We start from the raw sequence: 21148 nt of genomic DNA, 5'->3' as shown, positions 1-21148 counted from the left end.
CTATGACTTCACAGAGTTTGTTGTGTGAGGTCACTGAGCAGCTACAGCATCATCGAAGGGGATTCTGTGACATCACAGAGCAGGCTGTGACATCATGGCATGGCTGTATGACAGCATAGAGCAGGGTGTGATGTGAAAGTGTGCGCTGTGACATTACAGAGTGGAAGTATGACATCACAGAGAGGGTTTTGTGTCATCACTGAAGGGATTGTTACATCACAGAGCTGACTGTGGTGTCATAGAGTAGGGTGTGACACCATAGAGCAAACATTGCCATCAGAGAGAGGGGCTCTGTGACATCAGAGCATGGGTTGTGACATCACTCGGTGACTGAGCAACATCACAGAGCAGGCTGTGATGTCACAGAACAGACTGTGATGTCACAGTGTGACTTTGTCACATTACAAAATCTTCTGCAACATGACACAGCAGCTGCATGACATCACAGGATGACACCTCAGAGTAGGCTCTGTGACATCACAGGGGCAGTGTGACATCACAGGAGCTGTGTGACATCACGGGGGCTGTGTGAGGTCACTGGGAAGGTCACTCTGCCCCGGCTCCCCTCACAGCTCCCCCCAGAGCAGTCCAACCCTGCTCGTGCACAGCGGGGTCCCCTGTCCCCCTGGGTCCCCCCGCCCCCGGCCCCGCAGCCTCCCCCAGAGGATGTTCCACGAGATCGACCCCAGAGCCTGACACAGGGACGGGGGGCCGGGGCCCTGTGGGTGGGACAGGGGGACAGGGACCCACGGCAGCGTCCCCGTGTCCCCCAGGGCCAGGGCTCCTTCACCCTGTTACGAACGAGGGCTTGAGAGCGCTGAAAAAATCCCCAGCAAGGGATCGGCAAAAACCAGATTTAATATTAAGGGACAGTAGCACAAAGTTCCTTGGCAAGAGTCACTCTGCTCCTGACTGAACACTTCAGACACTCCAAGGAAACAAAGCAACAACAAAACCAAAGAAAATCTAGGCAATCAAACCAGAAATGGGTTGAGAACTGTCCCCGTGTTTCTGTGTGATATACAAGGACAGTGAAGGCAAGGATAAAAGGAATATGGCCCAAAAGCTTAGCAGAGCTCAAACTTAACAGGACTTAACTTATACCTTAACCCTAACTGATACCTTCAACTTCACAATTTAGCAAAAGAACACCACTTAACAGTATTTAACCTCACTTAAAACCTATGACTTAGCAATTTAACAGAGTAACGCTTAACAATATTTTACTTAGCTAATAAGTCATATTTAACTTAAAAATTTAGAAAAAGAACAATTCTTAGCAGCATTTAACTTTGTTTAGACCTCGTGATTTAAATTACTTACTGATATCTGGATATCTGACTGACTCAGCTATCCAAGGCAATCAAGCCCCTCACCTGGCACAGGTGATGCCAGCAGGGGGCTATTTACAGATCACAAATGGAACGAGGCTGCTGTGGAACACGCCTCGAGCTGTTTTATTTTTTCAGCAACAGTGTCATTACATGCTTATGACAATGGGAAGATGCCACCAGCTCACATCCCAGGCAGCAGACAAAGAACTTGATGTTACAACTTACTTTATAAATTTCTTGACCAATCACACAAAGCAAAAGCACATTGACAGTAGTTCTATCATATCACCATAAGTACACGTACTTTGGGTTAAAATAATGCTTGCCTATTTCAAATACAATGCCTACTTGGAAGCCTTAAAACACAATGCACAGAGCTCCATTATTAAGCTTCAACCTTCCTAATATCTTGCTAGATAAACCTTTCTTTAGCTTAGAGAGTTATTTAGACAAGCGTTAATACACAGACCATTGTTCTATTTGTCCTTGCTTTGCTACAGTTTAAATAATTTTTCTGCTGACCTATCTCATGGCTGCTGCTTACCTCTAACCACAGTTCTGCTGTCTCAATGGCCTGCCTTTTGCAGCTTTCCCAGAAACCTCTGATTTTGTGGATTCCCACACACAGGTACTCCTGTGTGCACACAGACACCAAGAGTCAGTGCAAGGCACCTGTGGGAAATTCCCCTGAGGGCAGGAAATGTTCCCTGTGGATACTTTGGCATCTCCCCAGTGGGCGAAGTGTTGAGCCTGGAGGAGTGGGGGGATCGGCCCAGGCTCCATCGTTGTTGCGGATCCCCAAGTGCAGCAAACGGGAGAGTTCCCGGCTGGGAGAGGCCCCACTCAGAGGGAGTCGCTGGCCCAGGAGAGCTCCAAGGGCTCCTTTTGGAGCGCTGTTTGTAGGGCCCCAAGAGAGGGGCTTCAGTCCCAGCAAAGGTTCATCCTTGCCGCACTTGGCATCAAATAGCTTTCTTTGGCAGTGTGATAACAGGGATGTTGTGCCACTGAGGGAACAAAAACAGTTCCCAGGGCTGCTCCTAAAGGAACCAGGAGCTGGTTGGGCAGCAGCAGTGCCTGGAGCAGTGTTTGTGATGAGCTGCAGAGGAGCTGAGCCCAGGGGCTGTTGGCCAAGGCCGAGGCCCAAGGAGCATTTCTCAGCTGGCAGAGCAGCCTGAGAAGGGGAGGGGGGAATGCAGAAGCACAGGGCCCATGGAACCAAGGGACCATTGTGACACTGTGGGGTCCTGTGAGACCAAGGGACCATTGTGAAACTGTGGGGCCCTGTGACAACAAGGGGCCATGGTGGCACTGTGGGGCCTCATGGAATCATGGAGAGCACTGTGACATTGCTGGGCCTCATGGATCCAAGGGGACCGTACTGATGCTGTGTGGCTCCATGGAATGTAGGGATCATTGTGACACTGAGAGGGTGTAGATGCATCTGTGGGAGTGTCTGTAGGACTGATGGGGGTCACGCACGGTCGGGACGGACAGAGACGAGAGATCTCTGCAGCCAAGTCGTGAAACTATCGGTTTATTACAAAGGGCGTGGGTGCATGGGCCTGTTGCGAGATGCCAGCCGCAGCTTGTAGCAGGGCTGAGAGAAGAGAGGCTTAATGTGTAAGGGAGTTAAAAGACAAAGGTTTAAGAGTGGAGAGCATGTAGAAAGGAGAGGGTGAAGAAGTGCAGAGGTGAGCACGAAAAAAAAAGAGAAGAGGAAGAGCGAGGAAAAAGAGAAGTGGAAGAGAGAGGAAAGAGGGAGGAAAGAGAAGTGGAAGAAAGCGAAGTTCCTGTTACAATACAATAAATCATCTTGAGTGTTGAATATTCAGATTCTCATTAATCAATCTACTACAGCATGCATATCCTATAACATTTCCATACAACCTATAAGAATCACTACATTACCATACTGTTTTACATTTTAAACCCTAAATCTTACTCTTTGGGCCCTATCTGCCAAGCTGCAGGGTCTGCTCTGACCCTTGGACCTGCCTGCTTGCAGAGGGTATTGTTTCATCAAGAGGGGATTACCTTCAGCTGGCCACACCATTGTTTTCCAGTTGTTCAGTATCAAAGGGATCTCAAAACTTGCTTTCATTTCAATCTCGCTTATAGTTTCTATATTCTCAAAATCTTTTGCCAGGCAATCATATTTACAAGGCTTTCCTGTTCCATCCTCCCCATCAAGAGGCCTTATGGAATTGTGGAGACCATTGTGACACTTTGGGGTGTCATGGAACCAAGGGGCCATTGTGACACTGCAAGACCCCATGGAGCCAAAGGTCCCTTGTGACATTGCGAGGTCTCATGAAGTTGTGGAGACACCATTAAGAGACTTCAAAGTCTCATGGAACCAAGGGGCCATTGTGACACTGAGGGGCACCATTGAATCATGGAGACTGTTGTGATACTATGAGGCCCCATGGAATAAGGAAAGCATTGTGACGCTGTGAGGCCTCATGGAACCAGTGAGACCATTGTGACCCTGGGGGTCCCTACAGAACCAAGAAGACCATTGTGATACTGTGGGGCCTCGTGAAACCAAGCGGCCTTTGTGACACTGCTGGGCTGCATGGAACCAAAGTTTCAGGGTGACATATAGGGGTCTCCTGTCATGAATGGTCCATTGTGACACTGTGGAGCCAGAGGAGACCATTGTGACACAGCAAACCCCCAGAGTCCAAAGATCCATTGTGACATTGCAGGGCTTATGGAACAGGGAATCATGTGACATTATGGGGCCTGGGGAACCACGGAGACCATTGTGACACTGCAAGGCCTCATGGAATCATTTGGACCATTGTGACACTGCAGAGCCTTCAAGAACCTAGAGATCATTGTGACACTGTGGGACCGCGTTGAACCAAGGGTCCGTTGTGACACTACAGGACTTATTGTAATCAAGGGACCATTGTGACACTGTGGGACCCTATGAAAACAAGTCATCATTTTGGCACTGTGGGGCCTCATGAATCCAAGGTACTATTGTGGCTCTATGGGGCCCCACAATACCAAGGGAACACAGAGCAGGTCTGGCTGGTTTGGCCTCCCAGGGGCCACCTGACTGGCCCAGCTGACCTTGGCATATTGAGGGTCTCTTCTCATCTGCTGCTGAAACACTGGAATTACATGCTTTTCTTGCCATGGAAGAGAACTCTCCTCCTCCAGGCATCCATGGCCAGAATTAGGATTTCACCTCCAAATTTCCTTATATCCAGAGATTGTTCCCATAGGAATATGGCCAGGACAAGTCTGGCTGGCAATGGTTTCACAAGGTTCACCTCTCATCAGTCCTCGAAGCACTGGGGAAGTCTGCAAGTTTTCCTTCCTATGGGAAAGAACGGTCCTGCTTCTCCAGGCACTCATGGCCAAGGTTGGGCTTCCACCTCCAAAATTCCGTCCAAAGAATGCTTCCAGACAAAATCTGCCATTACTGACACCTCTGGCTGTCTTAGGCCTAGTGAGGCTCTCACCTGCCTTCTAAACACTGGGACTCTGTACTATGGAATAGAACTGCCCTTCTCATCCACGTGCCCATGGCCAGAATTGGGATTTCAACCTCCAACATTGTCTGTTGTGAAAGACTGGAGGAGATTGTTGGCTGAAAACATTTCATGTGAGGGGGAGGAAGGGGCAGGTCCAGCCTTGCCCTGCCCTGGAACCACAGCCCTGCCCTGTCCTGGTACACCAATCCCCCCAGAACTTTTATCCCAGCCCAGCAGTGTCTGCCAGTCCCTGGCACAGCACAGGCAATGCTCCACAGCCACCTCTGGAGCCCCCAGCCCAGCTCCTGAGGGACCAAATGACCCCAAGTCCCACCTGAGGGAAGGGCCCAGGGAGACCGAGGGGTATTTAAGGCTGATCACATGGCAAGCACATATCTTGACCCTACCTCCTCTTGGAATTTCCATCTGAACAGTGCTGGAATCCAGGAATTGGTAGCTGTGTTTGTGCCTCTCAGTATCTTTTTTGCCTTTCTTTCTTTCTGTGTCTTCTTCTAATTTCCTTCTCTTGAACATTTTAATTAACTTAAAATAGAACAGGCTTACAATTTGAGGAATTGAATGGGCCAAGGTAATGCTTTGAGAAGTGTTTTCTGATGATAGTATGTCATATTAAACCTTTTGCAAAAATTTCCTTGATTTTCCAGTTTGCCAGTAAAGGCTGTTTTATTGTTTTGAGCTCCTAAGAATCTCTTGTACTGGTATTTCTCCAGAGAGTCCAACTCAGGGTACAAAAACAAATGTAATTCATTTTAAAAATCTCCTTGAGAGAGTTGTTTGGGGGATGGGAGTCAGGGCTTGTCTGTCCTGCTTGGCACAGCCCAGGCAGGGCTTTCCCAGCCACATTCCACACTCCATTGCCCAGCTGGAGCCCCTGCTGCCTCTGAGTTGTGCTGCCCCAGCCCCAGGGACGCTCTCCTTGTCTGCCCATTCCCCCACGGTCTCTGGGAAGGGATGGCCTCAGTGGGGGCTGCTGACATCCTCTGCACCTTGGAGGCTGCTGCTGAATTGTCCTGCTCCAGAGGCTTGTTCAGCCTTCAGCTCTTCAGTGCAGGAATTCAGTGTCCCAGGGCTCATTAACATTCAGAACACCTGAACAAGCCAAGCCTCTGGGAATAATTTGATTTAATTTCCAAATCTTTTGTGGTTAAGTAGATCTCAGTAGTATATTCAAAGTGAATACATGATATTTATAAAGACAGCAAGAAGAGATTTTTTAGGTCTTTCTTAGTTTTGTTTCCCTGTTAATAAATTGATATGTGCAATCTTCAATTGACACTGAATCCCAGTACCTCCTCATGCAGTTTGAACAGGTATGAAAATCAAGACCCTTTATATCAGACCATCAATCAGACTCTGTCCCTACCCCCACCCCACCATTTCCCCCATCCAAGGCCTGGCACTCACAGCAGCCTTGTGCAAATCTGAGCGCCCTCCAGCCCAGGCTGCACCTGCAGCTTTCAGCTCCTTGGCTCCAACACCCACCTGCTTTCCTTGGAGAAGGAGCTGCCTAAGACACAGAGGGATGTTCATTTATTGCCAGCCAGCAAAGCCAAGGGAAGGCACAGCTCTATCAAATGCAAAAGTCATTCTACTCCCTGGCTCTGCCCTGCCTCTGATCCCCACAGCCTGTCCTGTTTCCTTCATCCCTCCAGTGCCAGGGACTTTCTGGGACAAGGGAGCTCTGCTCTGGCTATGGAGGTAGGTCCAAGTGCAGCCCTGGAGTGGGAACCACAACTCATCAGGTTTGTGTCCTTTGTGGGGCAGGAACTGGTGAGACTCAGAGGCACACAAATTTTCTCTTCATGGCCAACAGACCATAGTGGAACAAGACACAATTTAATAACAATCACGCTGTTCTCTGAGACATGTGCAACATCCAAGCAGGATCTCATGAGTCCACCAACCATAAGTGATTTCCATACTAAAATTAATTTCAGACAAATGTGGTTCTGTGATAGATATAAATACAATTAAGTTCTTGTATCAGGATGTTCATCCTGGAGTGGGGGCAAAACAGCTCAAACAATTCCTGTTTTTCGGAGCTGTCAGTGGTGAATGGAGAAAGGAGGTCAGGCTGCTTTTGGTGTTGAGGAAATGCTGAAAGCAGCCTGACTCATTTCATCTCCTCCTGTCCTGGCTGATCTCCCCTCTTTCCCCTTCCATCCATTGGCTTTTGTCTCCCACCAGCCCCCCCAGTGAAGAGCCTGGCTCTGTGTTCTCCATCCCCTCCTGGCGGGCACTGCCAGGCTGGCATGAGGAGCCCCTCAGCCTTCCCTGCTCCAGGCTGGACCAGCCCAGCTCCCTCAGTCTCTGCTCACAGCCCAGGGGCTCCAGCCCCACCTTGGAGGCCCTTCCCAGACACTGCTCCAGCTGCCAGACATCTTTCCTGCCCTGGGGACCCCAAACCAGGCCTCAGTGACCTGGATAATCCACGTGCTTGATGTCCTGGTCACACAGCCCTGGCCCCTTGTCCCCATGTCAGGCTCTGGGATGGATCCTGTGGAACATGCTTTGGTGGAGGCTGTGGCTCCAGGTGGGCCGGGGGATCCCGGGGGACAGGGACCCAGCTGGGCATGAACAGCATTGGACTTGTTGGGAGAAACTGTGAGGGGGAGCTGGGGCAGAGTGACCAACCCAGTGACCTGACAGAGCCCTGCTGGGATGTCACACAGCCCCTCTGGGATGTCACAGACTGCTCTGTGATGTTACAGAGACAGTCTATCATGTCATAGCTTCTCCATGACTTTACATCCCCCACTCTGTGATGTCATAGCCCACTCTGTGACCTCATGTTACCAGATGATCAATTGTCTCCCCCAGGTGAGCTCACACCTGGAGATTGTTCTCCACAACCCCAGGCCTGTGGAAACCACACAATGCCCATTGTGTGAGAAGGGGAACTGGAAGCTCACCAGCCTCAGTGTCCTGCCAGCTCAGCCAGGCCCACGGGAACACTGGGGCCACAAGCACCAGGGACCACCAGAGAGACCCCCAGGACAGAAGAACACATGGGAAAAGGGGAGCATAAACATGTTAATGATTTTGGGAAATGATTATCATATGTGTGTTTAGTCAGGGAAAATAAATGCATATGTATGCAAAATACAGAAAATAAACAGAACTTTCCTGTACTCAGAATGCACAGCTTTGGGAGGAGCTATAGCCCGTGCATCCAGCTGAATAAAGAATAATGCTTCTTCATGCTACATTGGGTTTAAGGAATTTTCTGTTTTACCAAATTTCTGGTAACACTCCCACTGCCAAGGAAAGCTCTGTCTGCTGCTGTTCACAAACAGAGAAGGGCTGGTGGCAGATGTGGGGCTCAGAGGCTGCCTGGGGAACAGTGACCATGAAATAATCAAGTTTTCCATGTTCTGTGAGAGAAGGAGGGGCAGCAACAAAATTTCTACACTTTAATTAGGAAGGGCAGACTTTGGCCTATTTAGTATGCAGATTTGGGGACTACTAAATCAGGTCCTGATTTTTTGAAGGGAAACAGCCCTTAAAAACAAAGAGGTCCAAGAAGGATGGACACATTTCAAGAAAGTAATCTTAAGGGGGAAAGAGCAGCCTGTTCCAGTGTGGCAAAAGATGAGCTGGTGAGGAAAATTACTGGCCATGTGGGAATCCTTAAAACACAGGGTTTTTGGAAAGCTGCAAAAGGCATGCCACTGAGAAAGTGGAATTGTGATTTGAGCTAAGCAGTAGCCATGAGATAGGTCAGCAGGAAAATTATGTAAAAAGTAGAAAACTAAGGACAAATAGAAAAATGGTCTGTGTAATAACGCTTGTCTAGAATAACTCCCTAAGCTACAGAGAAGTTTATCTTGCAAGATATTAGGAAGTTTGAAGATTAATAATGGAGCTCTATGCATTGTGTTTTAAGCCTTACATGCAGGTATTGTATTCGAAATAAGCAAGCATTGTTTTAACCAAAGGTACATGTGCCTAAAGTGATTGGATAGAACTACTGTCAATATACTTTTACTTTGTGTGATTTGTCAAAAAACTTTTAAAAAAAGTTGTAACATTAAGTTCTCTGTCTACTGCCTGGGCTGTGAACTGATGGCATCTTCCCATTGCCATAACCATGTAATGAGATTGATGCTTGCAGTATCGGTGGTCTCTGGGCTTATATGAGTCCAAACCCGGCTCACCCAGTACCCAAGCCCACACAGAACCACATAAATGAGATAAAAGACGAAAAGCGCTCCCTGTAACGTGGGTCAAAGTGTCCAGTTTATTCGTGTGGGACAAATCACCTGTGGAGTAGGCGACCACCCAAGCAGCAAAGAGGGCGTGCCTCACCTGCGGTGAGGTTTTATGCCCCAGGTGGTGGGGGTGGGGAAAGAGGACCACAGTCAATGGGATAACACTGGGGAGGGGCGAAAGGAGGGACCACCTGTGGGGCAGACCACCAGGCATACAGAGACCAGGGGTGTGAGGGAGGAACCATGTGAGGGGGAATATACCATCCACGTGACCCAATAACATTTTTTCCCAACACTCGGTGCAACCAACTAAATATCTAGTGCAATACAACAGATGCTGAAAAATAAAACAGCTCAAGGAAAGTTCCTAGCTGTCCCATCCTATTTGTGAAATGTAAATAGCCCCTGGCCAGCGATATGGCCTGGCTGCCCATGGAACTTTTTTGGGAATTCAGGGCAAAAAGGACCAGCAACTCAGGAAGTCTTTAAGAATATCGTTACATTATGCAGAAAGAAAAGTTGAGAGGTGAAAGCTCAATTAGAGCTTAACCTGGCCAGCGCTGTAAAAAAAAAGAATATTAAATTGTTTTTATTAAAAAAAATTATAGCAAAAGTAGGGAGAAGGAGAACCTCTACTCTTTTTTGGATGCAGTGGAGAATATAGTAACCAAAGATAACGAAATGGCTAAGATACTTAACACAGTATCTGTCTCAATTTTCAATATTAAGACAGGTTGCCCTCAGGACAAGAGTTCTCCTGAGCTGGCAGATGGGCACAGGGAGCAGAACAGCCCCCTGTAATCCAAGAGGAAGCAGCTGGGGACCTGCTGAGCCACTCAGGTGCTCACAGATGTATGGGATCAGATGGGATCCAACCCAGGGGGATGAGGGAGCTGGGGGATGAGCTCCACAAGCTGCTCTCCATCATTTCCCATCAGTCCTGGCTCACCAGGGAGGTCCTAGAAGACTGGAGGTGCCAGTGTGAGCCCATTCCCAAGAAGGGCTGGAAGGGGAAATCCAAGCCTGTCAGTCTGACCTGGGTGCCCAGCAAGGTTATGGAACAGATCACCTTGAGTGCCATCACAGGGCACCCACAGGATGGCCGAGGGGTCAGAGCCAGCCAGCGTGGATTTCAATATCTGCATTTATGATCTGCATGAGAGGATTGAGTCCAGCATCAGCAAATTTGCAGATGACACCAAGCTGGGTGTGAGTGTTGATCTGCTGGAGGGCAGGAGGGCTCTGCACAGGGCCCTGGACAGGCGGGATCCAGGACCCAAATCCAACAAGATGAGGTTTAAGAAGACCAAGTGCTGACTCCTGCACTTTTGCCACAACAACCCCTGCAGCACTACAGACTGGGGACAGAGTGGCTGGACAGCAGCCAGGCAGAAAGGGACCTGCAGGGACTGATGGACAGCAGGCTGGACAGGAGCCAGCAGCGTGCCCAGGAGGCCAAGAATTGCAATGGCTCCTGCCCTGAAACAGGTATGATGTGGCCAGCAGGAGCAGGGCAGGGATTGTTCCCCTGTGCTGGGTACTGGTTGGGCCGCACCTCAAGGGCTGTGTCCAGATCTGGGCCCACTGGAGTGGGCAATAGGAAGAAATTTGTAGCAGGAAGAATAAAAAAAACAAAGGTGAAGCCAAGGAAATGCTCAGGACAGTTTGGGGGTGGCTGCCAGGCAGCCCTGGCTCTGAGCAACAGCGTCTGCAGTGGGACAGGAAACTCCCAGCTGATGGGAACAAACTTGCTGGCTGACTGCAAAGGCCAGGACAAAGCTGAGTGGTTTCCCTGGTGTCCCCCAGCCCTTGCTGGCCCCAGGGCTGATGGCATTTGTGCTCCCTCAGGTTCATGTCCCCACACCAACAGCATGGGGGTGCTCCCGCCTGCTGTGTGCAATGCAAACAGGGGCTGCTGAGCCAGTGCTGCCGTGTCTGTGCCTGCAAGGATGGGGCACCTGTGTGAGCTGGGGGAGAGGCCAGGGCTGCAGAGGGGGGATGTTGTTGGCAGCTCCATGAGGACACTCTGGGTCGCTGCCCTGGGCTGTGCAGCGCACTAGGGATGGATCAGCCCCTGCTCTGCTGCTCCTTTCTGTCTCCCCCAGGGCCCTTGCAGAGCCCCAGCTGTGATGTTTGCCGCCAGCCTGCCCACGGCCAGCCTGGGGCTGCTCACAGGGCTTTTCTGTGCTGAGCATTGGCCTGGGAGTGTTCTTGAGAGAGCCTGGGCAAGGAGCCTGGAGCCCCCAGGCCCTGGCCTGGGGCGTCAGCGCTGCCCCAGCAGTGCCCATGGCCTGTCCCTGCTGCAGCCCTGGCACTGCCACCCCCAGGGCTGTGCCCGGCCCCGAGAGCACTCAGGCCCTGCAGCAACACCAGGGCCACCAGGGCAGCGGGGCAGGGCCATGGCAGCAGCACTGGCAACACCAAGTGCTGCTGCTGCTGGGCACAGCTGCTGGGCCAGCCCTGATCTGCCCCCAGCTCTGCACACCGACATTGCTGCTACAGCTCCAGAGAAGGCAACAAAAGGGCATCTCTGTAGAAAATTCTGCTGGGAGATCCTTTATTGTGGGATCTCAGCACAGCAGTCCTGATGTGCAGAGTCACCAAGATAACCCTTGGGGGGCTCGGAGGTCCTGGAATGTTGCCAGAAGTGTCTGGTGGCTGGACTTTGATCCTGCATGGGAGAGGACACCTGTATGAGGATGGGAGGATCACACGGGGATAAATGGTGAAGGGATAGGTTAATTATAGTGTGAAACACAGGTTTTAGAATTTCGGTACAGGGGGGTTCTAGAGAAACAAGATGGAGGAATTAGGGCGTGTCCTGTCCTTCTTCTTCTTCTTCTTGGCCTCCATCTTCTGTGGTGGTGGTGGCACTTTGGGATTGGTTCTTACTAAAAGTGCACTTGTCAATAAGGGTGAAAGGTATTGGGGAAAATAGGTAAATATCTTATACGTAGTTTTGGGTATAAAGATAAGTGACCACCCCGAGGGCTCTCAGTGTGCTCATGGCCGACGTGCTGTGCGGACCTCTGTCGGGCCGAGAGAAAATATTGTAGATAAAAACTAATAAACACTGAAGACCGAGAAAAAACCTGAAGACTCTTTTCGTCCTTTGGAGCGTGGGCTGTCCCAAGGCCATCCCGAGCCTTCCAGGCCATCAAAACCAGCCGAAAACGGGACACTTTATTATCTTTAAAGTCACCCAGAGCGCAGCCCATCATTGACACAGTCTGGGGCTACAGGGAATTTGGAGAGAAACACAATGAGAAATAGTACAAGGAATGACATTTCTTTGTGGACAATATGAAAAAAGTGAAACAAAGAAACACATTGTCCAAAATTAAACAAACAAGTAGCATGAAAGATTACTTTTATTGCAAATGATTGACAGGAATTTTACAGCCGTTTATTGTGTCTGGAACCATCCAGTCATCAGTCTCCACACTGCAGCCTTGAGCTGCTGGTTCCTCAGGCTGTAGATGAGTGGGTTCAGGGCTGGAGGCACCACTGAGTACAAAACTGACAGGGCCAGATCCAGGGATGGGGAGGAGATGGAGGGAGGCTTCAGGTGAGCAAACACAGCAGTGCTGAGGAACAGAGAAACGACAGCCAGGTGAGGGAGGCAGGTGGAAAAGGCTTTGTGCTGTCCCTGCTCAGAGGGGATCCTCAGCACAGCCCTGAAAATCTGCACATAGGAGAAAACAATGAACACAAAACAGCAAAGTGCTAAACAGGAACTAACTGCAATGTGCACAAGTTCCTTGTAGTTTGAGTGTGAGCAGGAGAGCTTGAGGATCTGTGGGATTTCACAAAAGAGCTGGCCCAGGGCATTGCCGTGGCACAGGGGCAGGGAAAATGTATTTCTCAGTGCATGAGAGCAGTGAGAAAGGCACTGGCCCAGGCAGCTGCTGCCATGTGGGCACAAGCTCTGCTGCCCAGGAGGGTCCCGTAGTGCAGGGGTTTGCAGATGGACACATAATGGTCATAGCACATGATGGTCAGGAGGTAAAAATCTGCTGAAATGAAAAACAAAAAGAAAAACACCTGTGCAGCACATCCTGCATAGGAGATGTCCCTGGTGTCCCAGAGGGAATTGTGCATGGCTTTGGGGACAGTGGTGCAGATGGAGCCCAGGTCGCTGAGGGCCAGGTTGAGCAGGAAGAAGAACATGGGCGTGTGCAGGTGGTGGCCACAGGCTATGGCGCTGATGATGAGGCCGTTGCCCAGGAGGGCAGCCAGGGAGATGCCCAGCAAGAGGCAGAAGTGCAGGAGCTGCAGCTGCCACGTGTCTACCAATGCCAGCAGGAGGAAGTGCCTGATGGAGCTGCTGTTGGACATTTGCTGTGGCTGCACATAGGGACCTGTTCATGGAGAAAGGACAGTGACAAGTCAGGAGAGGCTGCCTGGAGCCAAACCTGGGCCATTCCCTGCAGACTGTCCCACTGGGACTCACCCACCCTTGTTCCTGCTCTGGGAAAACCTTCACCCAGGTCCCTGCCTGAGCTCCAGTTGTGCTGGCTGAGTGTGCCAGGAGCAGCCAGGCCTGCACAAGGGGCCTTTCAAGGAGCCATCCCTGTCCCTCTGCCCTGGGTTTGTGGCCATGTGGCAGAGGCGCAAGGCTGGATATTCAGGATTTGTCCGGGAAATCACTCCTAATGCTGAGAGGCTTGGTAGCATCTGCACTCGCAGTTCTAACGGAAATAGATGGCAGGAGTTGGTTTTAGGAATTATTTTCCTATCTACACATCATTCCTGGCTCTCTGAGGTCAGATATCCCCAGCAGTTCTGCTGCACTTAGAGTTTGCCACTGACAGATGGGAAAGGCAAAGGATTCCCTGTGGCTGAGGGAAGGTGAGGGGCTGGATGGGCTTGTTCCCAGCTGCCCTGGCTTTGCCCCTTTGGCTGCAATCAGAGCACAATCACACTCCCGGGTCACCCTGGGATAAACAAGTCCCTGCCCAGAGCAGAGGGATCCCTGAATGTCTCACTCTCTCTAAAGGTCTCTGAGCAAGCTCTCAGCACTCCCATGTGCCAAGGACACTCACAGCTCCATTGGAAACCCAGCAGCATTTCCTCAGCTTTTGCAGCTCTGCCTTTCCCTTTGGGACATTCAGGGAACTCCCAGAGGCTCTGGCACAGATTTGCACCCAGGAGGGCAGCTCAGAGCCTGGAAGGGCACAGCAAGGAGATCCCTGGCTGTCCCCTTGATGGGATCTCAGGGAGGGGGCCCAGCTCATTCCCCTTTCCCATGGACTGCTTTGCCCACAGCCCCACAGGTGCCAGGGAAGCTTGGACACCCCATTCCCATGGACAGCCCTGCCTGGCAGGAATGCCAAGGGCAGTGCCTGACTTAGCTGCTGCAAATGCCAGAGCCTCCCTGAGAGCAGCAGATAACAGTGACAATATCAGGGCAGGGCAGAACCAAGAGAAGATGTTGTGGTGCTGTGCCTGAGAGGGCAGGGCAGAAACAGCCGGGCACTCAGGACAGTGTTCTCGTGCCCAGCTGTGCCCGGCACCACCCACACACCAACAGTGCCCTCATCCTGCCGCCAGCACTGCTCTCTTCAGCCCCCTCTCCTTCCCTGAGCATCTCCCTGGGCCTGGACATTCCCTCCTGAGAGGAGCCTTGTCCCTGCCAGTGCTCACAGAGCCCATCCCAGCCTGTGTGCCCTGTCCGGGGCCCTACAGAAACCTGCCTGTGTGCAGGGCCCTGGCTGGGGCAGGCTCTGTGTGCAGCTGGGCAAGGGCAGCTCAGGAGAGCCCTGCTGGGCCCTGCAGAGGTGATGCTGCTGCTGTCCAGGACTGAGGAGTGGCTGAGGGCCCTTTAGGAGGCTCCCAGCAGAGAGACTGACCAGCTTAATTTACAGTTCTGCAGTCCCTGTAAATGTTCAAACATTAGTTGTATGATTCTGTGTGTCCCTTTCAACTCAGAATGTTCTGTGATTCTGGGATTACAATTCCTGTTCTTCTTCTCTCATCCCCTTGTTTTTTATAATCAAAAGAGAAAAAAAAACCAAAACCTTGCAGCAGTGTTAGAACAGTAAAGTAAAAACCAGACATTTATTGGAAGATTTCAGGTGTCCCAGTGGGTATGGGGCACACCTGGGGCCTGATTTACACAATTTATTGAGGTTGATTAATAAAGAAAATTTAACAGGAACATCCAATAGGAGATTCACTTACCCCAGTTACACACCCCTGGCTCAATCCATTGGAGTAGGTCCAAGGGCTTCTTTGCCTTCAATTTTTGTTATGACTGCTCACATTCTGGTTCAAAAACAAAATGTTCTTGTAGGTTCTCTTCCTGATAATAAGACTATACAGGATACTATATGTATTGTATACTATATGTATTTCAGGAATGCATTTAGACAATCAGCTTATTTTTCTAAAATCAAAGAAAAAGCTTAGGGAAAATATTATAATGAATACAGGATTTTAGTTATAGAAGTATATAATAGTAATAGAGTTCATTAAAAGTTTAATAGTCCTAAAAAAGGATTATAGATTTATAATTATGTAATAGTAATTTACAGAGCTACAAATATATGAAAGATGTATAAAATGAAATAGCTTTTTGTCATCACCCCAACTTTCCCATCCCTCTCCAAGCAGGAAATTGAAATCACTCTCAGGAAAGCTCCTCATCTTTCCAGCAATCCCAGGCTTACCTTCTTTGGCAAGTGTCCTCTGGAGCTGTGCCCAGGCTGGTCTGGAGCTGGGAGCAGCCCTGCTGCACCCAGCTCCTCTCAGCAGCAGCCCCTGCCCTGCTCAGGATGGCTCCTTCCCCCCAGAGCTTCTCCCCAGCGCTGGGAGCAGCTGCCAGGGCTGGCTGAGAGCTGTCCCTGGCAGGCAGCAGAGTCCCTGCCCCAGCACAGCGCCCTGGGCTGCAGGACCCTGCTCTGCAGGACAGCCCTGGGCACCCCTGGCTGCAGCCCCGGCTGCTCAGCCCTGCAGCAGAGCCTGGCAACAGAAGCTGCCTTGGGCTGTGCCTGGGCTGGGGCAGCAAGGAAAGCCAGCCCTGCCCTAGGGCCACAGCCCTGCCCTGGAGTAGCTCTGAGAGTCCTCCTGAAAGGTGCTAAAAGCTGTAGGATGTGCCAGCTCCAGGAGATCCCTGCAGGAACTGCAATTTCTCTTCCCACAGCCGGGGAATGACTGCTTCAAACCTGCGATGATTTCTGATCTAGTGAGCCCTGAGTGAGCTCTGCTCTGTGCTCCCAGCCCAGGCTGAGTTTAACCCCTCTGTGCCTCTGTGTTGTGCCCGGGGTGGCTGCAGGCAGTGCCCCAGCCCTGTTGGGCTGTGCACAGGAACTGCTTCTGGGCAGAGCTGTCTCTCTGCCGTGCTGCCCTTGCCAGGAGCTGCTTCTGGGTCAGGAGCCTCTGCAGGTTTTTCAAAGGACTTTGGTTTTGCTTTTGCCTTGGAGTCTCTGAGAGGTTTCTGCAATCATGGCCTCCAATTATCTGCTGTAATTAGTCCCTGGAGAGGCTTTGTCAGTAACAACATTCAGTGGGGCTCTTTTATGCTTCAGGATACTTCAGTTTTTTTAAGGTACTTGGTGTTTCCCTTTTGATACAGACTCTGTGAGAGGTTTGTGCAATCATGGCCCCAATTATCTGCTTTAACGAGTCCCTTGAGAGCTTTGTACTGACAGTAGTGCTCATTAATACTTTGAGATACTCAAGGTTTTTAAAGTACTTTCAATTTTCCTTTCTACACTGAGTCTCTGAGAGGATTTCATGCCATCCTCACCTCCAATTCTCTCCTCCAAGGAGTCCATGAGGAGCCTGTGTTGGGGATACATCTCAGTGGGACCCATTCATGCTTTGAGACACTTTGGGGTTTTCGTCCGTCTTTGACTCCTGGAAAGATTTGTGCAATCTCCTGTCAGACCCTGAGGTTCAAGGGCTCAGCTCCAAATGCACCATGGGGCTCATTATGACCAAGCACATCCTGGCAAACCATGGTTTTGCTTTGATTTCCCTCAACTGTAGTGCAGTTCACTAGGAAGTTGTTTTTCTATTGTTACAGAGAAATATTTCAAATAGCTTCTAATAAATTCACATTCCTATTTAAAGGGTGTATGGTTCTCTTTAGAGAAGAAATGATAGCAGCATTCTGTGACTGATAGAGCCAGGGGCTTTCCTAAGCAGGTCTGGCCTGCTCTGAGAAGCTGTGCCTTGAGTTCTGACTCAGCGTGGAGAGCCTTGCTCCACATTTCCAAACCCCATCCTGTCTCTCTTCACTCACCTGGCGTCAGCTTAGCTTGGAGAACTGGCTGCACTCAGGCAAAGAGGGGGTTTTCTTCTTTTATTTTAGTTATCTGAAACTCCTAAGCTCCCTGTTGAAAACAGACACCCTCCTCAAGTGTTTGCCAAGCCCAAGCTGCCACCAAGACCACTCCAGACCTGCCCTGGGCCAGCTGTGAGGATGTGTGGAGGCCCAGAGGCCTACCATCAGAGTCTCAATCCCCTAAACATGGAGGACTGGTTCCAGATAAGAGGAATAGGCTTTCAGGTTAGGGTAAGACACTTTCTTCTCCCATTGATCTTTGCAGGCACATGATTTATGTCACTTTATGTTACCCTATTGGCCCATTGGCCTAATTACCCTAGTTCAACTCCTATTTCCCATGTTTGTTTAGCCCTAGAATGTTCTCTTATCTCTCTGTCCCTCCATTGGCCCTAGTTTGCTGTATTCCTCCACCCTTGTTTCCCTATTGTTGACCTGACCTTTGACCCCTCCTCTGCACCATTTTCCCCCCTATCCATTGGACTCTGACCCTCAGCTCCACCCTCACTACCCCATATAAGACCCTGTTCCCTCAGCCTACACCCTGTCTTCATCCCTGGACCCTGTTCGGGTGTGTACCCTGTTCCTGTACCAATAAACCCAGTTTGCTGAAGATCATACAAAGACCCATCCTGCCTATTCTGTCAGCTTTCTAAGGTAGCAGCGAGCTTTGGGCTCATGAGTGCTGGACGCTTCAAGGGCCTCAGTAGAGTCATGATGCTACACATGGCGCCCAAACAGGGACCAGATTCATTGAGGTCCCTGTGAGCGTCTCCAGCGGTGATCCTGCCAGCCAGATGTCACTGGAAGCTGTACGCCTTTGGGTCAGCCACAACACTGAAGTGAGACTCGAGTTCTACTGAATCTCACTGACATGGAAGTCGACAATCCTTTCAACATCCGTGGGACCAACTTTAGTGAGAGCCCCACAAGCCCCACTTTGGCTGAAGGTTGTGCCTGTGAGACTGAGAGTGAGTGACTGAGGGGCAGAGAGCTCCCAGGGGTTCGGGCTTTTGATTTTCTGTTCCTGTGGGTGGGAATTTCCTCTTCCACTGGAGGCAGCTCTGGGAAATACTCAGTCCCAAGCTGAAAATTATGTTTTTGTTGTTAAGTTTTGGGGAGTTTTAAATTTAGAGGGAAGTTCATTTTCTGAGGGGAGTTTGAAAGGTATTGTTCACTGGTAGTTTACAGAGTTTCCTGATATCTCTGTTGATTCTATCAGTCATCATTTTGGGATGCTCTTGGGGAAAAGCTTTATATTTTACAAACACAAATGGTTTCAATAGTTGGGAAGTTTTATCTGTTGTTTCATTCCATTTATGGGATCATTTCACAAGTTTATGGTTCTAATCCTTTGTCCTGGTTTATTCAATCCGCCTCCCACATTCCCAAACCCACATTCCCTGAGGACAGGACGGGAGATGGAGCCCACCCTTTGGCACAGACAAGCCATCTGCTACCTGTCATCTCTCCTCCTTTTCTGTCCTCTCCTCAGGGTGGTAGTTGCCATGCTGTCCTGAGATATTCCCTCACCCACATTCCTTCATCCCCTCATCCTAATCCCCCTTCCTATAAACCACAAGATGGCAATACTCCTGTGAGAGAGACCGCCATTTTAGAATCCCTCCTGTCTTCATCCCTATTTCCCACCTTTGCTCCAGGTACCTCCCCTGTGATGGGTCCCACCTTGAAGTTGAGTTCCACCCCTGGAACTGGACATGGGGCCAACCAGAAGGAAGCCATTTTGGCTACCATAGGCCTTCAACACCAGGTGTTGCCAGTTGGCCGAAAGCCCTGCACCCCTCCCAGCAGACCTGCTTCCTCTACAGAGGAAGACAGCGATAGCTTCTCGAAGAATGAGGATGAGTCCAGGGATTCTTGGCAAAGGATGCGGAGAAAAGCCACAAAGGAGGGGGACTGGGAGGTGGTATCCAAGATTCAGATGGCACCTGTGCAGTATAAACAGGGGCCAAAACCCTTAATGGGAATCTATTCCCCACAGGGAAATGAAGGATTTAGTAAAGGAAGCAAAGGATTATGGTGGGGGTTGACCCTGCTTTAACCATTTGCTGTACACGACATTTACTGCCCACATGATGGTACCATACAATTTAAAACAGTGTATGAAAATTATATTGTCACCTGCTGAGTTTATTTTGTGGAAAGGACTTTGGATAAATAAACTTAATGACTTACCAAAAAGTTATGTTGAGGAAGAAGAGTGACAACATCTCAGAATGAGCTGCATTACCGGGGAAGGAGACTATACTGGACTGCAACATCAGGCTGAAGTCTTCCCCTGGTCAATACTGGAAGATCTCAAAGGTGCTGCATGGTCCACCCTTCTCCAAACACCTGATGCTTCTACATCCCACACTGACTTCACTGACATTTGCCAGGGTCTGGATGAGAGCTGTATCAAGTTTGTCGATCACCTTATGAAAGTGCTGGAAAACCAGGTAGACGATCAAAAGGTCTGGGATTAATTTATTAGCAAATTAGCTTTCTGTAATGCCAGTATTGACTGCAGAAAGGTTCTGCACATCCTCCCCCTTGACCCTGAGTTGACCATCGCTCAGATGGTAGACGCTTGCATTTGCCAAGCGGTGTCAGATTGTGACTCCAGCCTAGCCAAGGCTGCAGGCCAGGTCGCAATAGAAGCACTGATTGCAGCAAATGTGCTTCCCCACAATACAGAATGTAATAAAGGCAGTGGAAACTGTTACAACTGCAGGAAATCTGGACATGTAGCAAAAGACTGTAAATAAAAGAATAACACCCGTTCTCATTTTCCACCAAGCCCTCAGTCCCACAGGCATTGCCCAAACTGTTCCTGAAGCCAACAGCACTACCAGCCCTTGGGAAACTCTGAGAAGAGTAGAAAATGACACCGAAGATGAAGTTATTCCGTCCCACCCTTCCATCGGTGATAGATGTCCTAGGTTAAAATATAAAGATGTATTCTATTTCCATTCTCAAGAGCTGTTGAAACCAGGAGGGGCATTGTTTTATTCCTTATCTCCTGTTAATGGGCCCATCAATGCCTTGCCACATGACACAGAGATAACTCCCTCCAGGAGCCATTTCTGTTTAATGGACCCATCTCATGACTGATAGAATGATATCAGTCCAGTGTGAGATGCTCTGCCCAGGGGGGAGGAGCTAAGCATCCCGACCTGGATATTATCTGGGGCTTCGGAGAGAACAAGCTGCCTTTCCACTGGATTTCCCAGAGGAACAGCTGCCTTTACCACTGGATCTTCAAAGGAAGGCTACACCCTGCTATACGATCACTATTCCAACATACCCACATCTGCCACTCCAGGAGGACTGCAGCCACCACCAACTGGACTGCTACCAATACAATGCCCAACAGGGTGTCAAGTTGTATTCTAACTTTGTCAGAAGTTTCTCTTTTGTCTTATTGCATGCATTTTGTTTTTTTATTTTTTTCTTTTCCTAATAAATTGTATTTCTGACTTGGAGTCTCTCACTGGTTTTGCTTTCAAAACAGAAAAAATGGAAAAGCCTGAATGGGTTTCCTGAACAACAAACCCCACTCAGGAACCACCTGATCCATCCAGGCTGCCTTGAATGGTGTCATCTTTCTACAAGAGACAGGGTGAGCAGAAATGGCCTCTGGAAGCAGAATTCTCTGAGTCTTGCAGCTGAATTCTCTGTCCCTGTCCTTTCCCTGGATCTCAGCTGCAGATGGAAGCTGCTGGTGCCATGCTCACCATTAACATCTCTCTTGAATGCAAACAGATATTCCCATCTGTTTTAAGCAGGATTTTTCCATGTTTC

The sequence above is a fragment of the Melozone crissalis genome, unplaced genomic scaffold (genome assembly GCF_028551555.1).
Source record: "Melozone crissalis strain CALT ecotype California unplaced genomic scaffold, PUWL_Pcris_2 ptg000097l_1, whole genome shotgun sequence".
NCBI lineage: Eukaryota > Metazoa > Chordata > Aves > Passeriformes > Passerellidae > Melozone > Melozone crissalis.
The sequence above is the reverse complement of the archived record's forward strand: the minus strand, read 5'-3'. Positions refer to the sequence as shown.